Raw genomic sequence first — 2598 nt, forward strand, 5'->3', positions numbered from 1 at the left:
ACAAAGCGTTCATTTTGATTAACAGTCAAGACTTCAAGGTTACATAAATGTGAGAGTGCCGCGCGGCAGTTATACAGAAAAGGGAAAATAATATAAAATATATGCTAAATAATATAAAATAGTTACAAAGAATACCTCTAAAAGGCCTTTGAGCATCTTTATTTCACCTCTGGCCTACCTCACCAGTCTCTGCCCTGGAAGGAGAACAGCCCATGCAGGGTCATTACTACTCTCTCAGAGCAGCACGAGACAAGCATGGTTAGGACAACAGCATACAAGGGAATGATGGTGAAAGCATTTCACTGGGCAACCCTTGCATCTTAAGCAAGTACAAAGATATTTATAACTGGTTGGACTAGCTGCAGCCTTTAGCACAAGTCTGGAACAAGTCTTGGACTTGTAGTCCTGTAGCTGTAGGGCAGCGCCTTGACTGTCTTGCACTTCGTTTCTCCTTTCTCCCTATTCAAGATGGGTACAGAGAAAAGGAATATGCAGAGCTCTGTCTTGTTCCTCCAGCTAATTCAAAGGTAGGAAGTAGGATACGCCAGGTATAGGACTAGCACAATTACGTCCCTTCTAAGCAAGAGGAAACCAGGGCCTGATATATTTCCTGAGGGTATGATTAACACTGTGGCAGGAGAACTGACTGTGTAGTACAGAGACCATAGTAGTTTTAAACTCATCAGGGGTTTAAAACTGCCACTAGTAACAGCATAGGCAAGGCAGCATGGGGCTCAGAGCAGGCTAATTTACTTTCTCAAAAGTAGGTATCAGTACATAAGACAATTTACAGTTAGTTCAAGTATGTCTACATTACACATCAGTCACATCTGTGACAATAATGTAGACCCATGGTCCCTTGTCTGCTTCTAGAACAATGCAACCCTGTGCTGCCCCTTACCCAGGTCTTGCGGTAACCCAACAATGTAGCCCTATGTTAAGATACTATACATAAAAATAAAACTGGTAGAATTCTTTTCACAGTTTGATCCGTCTCATTCAGGAGCAAGTTTACAAACCATCAGTGAATGCCTGTAAAGAATCTGTATCCTAATGGCAATACACCTTGAACTTAGTCTCTACACTCCACCCCAATCCTTTCATACACCTACAGAAGAGAGATTGAAAAGTTTGGGCTGAGCACCCTCAGCTCTCAGTGAAGTCAGTAGGAGTGGACAGCTCTTAGCCCCTTACATACCCCATTGCTAAAAACCTGACCATTTTTTTCTCTTATACTTCCCAGCTGGCTTTACTTTTCTTTTCATTCTTCTCTCTTTGTCCCTTTGGAAATGTCTTTTCTGCCACCCACATTCACTGCCTGTTTCAATTACTAGTGCTACAAAGGGCTTGAGGTAGGAATGAAAAAAAGGAAGGTTGGGTAGTTTTTCACATTAAAATTCTTCCTGAAATGTCTGACAGGAGTTTAAATTGTTTTTCTCAAACTTTCCTGGTAATAAAAATGGAGTTCAATCAGCTTTTATGCCCTGTTTTTATCAGTTGTTTTGTGCTTCTTGTGTGATAAATCTTGGTAATTGGCATCTGACAATCCCCCTCCTCCACCATCATTCCCCACCTATGACAGGCCAGCTATAGTTAGGAACAGCTGCTTAAATAATGATTGTGACACTGTGGACAAATCCCAAAGTGACAAAGTTCTATTAATCCAGTGGGCTGAAGTCATCTGGAAAAGTTCCCTGAGCATTTCATATTGCATTCCGCACTAAACAGGCAACAAACTGAAACATGGTTTGATTTCCCTACTGTTAAACCTTTAGAGCTGTATACTGCCCTTAGTAAGAACATATAGTTACTAATGCCAATAGGAGCTGTATGTATGCATTGATATGACCAGTGTATGGTTCTGAGCTTAAGCTGGTTTTCCACTGATGCTAAAAGAGAAAAGTGGCAGCAGCTGCAGACCTTTGACACATGAGCCACCATATTTGAAACAAGGTGATCTCATTTCACATACCCATACTGCTCTGAAGAGGGACTGTGGCCTTATAAATGATCACTAGTGTATGGGCATAAGCTAGGAAAGTAAACCAAAATAAACTCTTACTCATCCATGCATTGGTCCTGGGGTTTTTCCTCTATACTGAAGGCGATTTTGGGTTTTTATTGCAAAACACAGATTCTTGCACCTGTGACTATTGCCGTGGTGGTTTAAAATAAATTTTATTATTCTGTGTACCTAGGAGAGATGAACAACTTAAACTAATTGGAGATCACAGTGTTGCTAGTAGAATTCCCTTCCTTTCTATTAGACTGAATCAATGCCATCTGTCTATGCATTACTGATATCACTTGCTAGCAGGAAATGTTATCCTGCTAGATGAAATGCAAATGAAAAATATGTCCCTTGATGGACTGGCATTAGTAAAGAAGAAGAATAGATGGGCAGCTACTGTGCACACAGTAGCTGCAAAACAGGTATTCATTACTCCTTGGCTTTTGAGAAAATGCTGATGGACTCCTGATAGAAAAACCCAAACATGTTAAATACTGAGCGTGTTCCCCTGACCTTGGAGATACTATTCAAATAAGTAAAGTGACTCTGATATATATATATATATATATATATATATATATATATAT

At 40.1% G+C, this 2598-nt stretch overlaps 1 protein-coding gene across 1 annotated transcript in view; it reads left to right on the plus strand.

Moving 5' to 3' along the window:
* Positions 1-2598, plus strand: part of CCDC141 (coiled-coil domain containing 141) — a 165967-nt gene that overhangs the window by 141228 nt on the left and 22141 nt on the right. The gene's annotated exons all lie outside the window — the stretch shown is intronic.

This window comes from Crocodylus porosus, unplaced genomic scaffold (assembly GCF_001723895.1).
Source record: "Crocodylus porosus isolate Cpor-Errol unplaced genomic scaffold, CroPor_comp1, whole genome shotgun sequence".
Taxonomy (NCBI): domain Eukaryota; kingdom Metazoa; phylum Chordata; order Crocodylia; family Crocodylidae; genus Crocodylus; species Crocodylus porosus.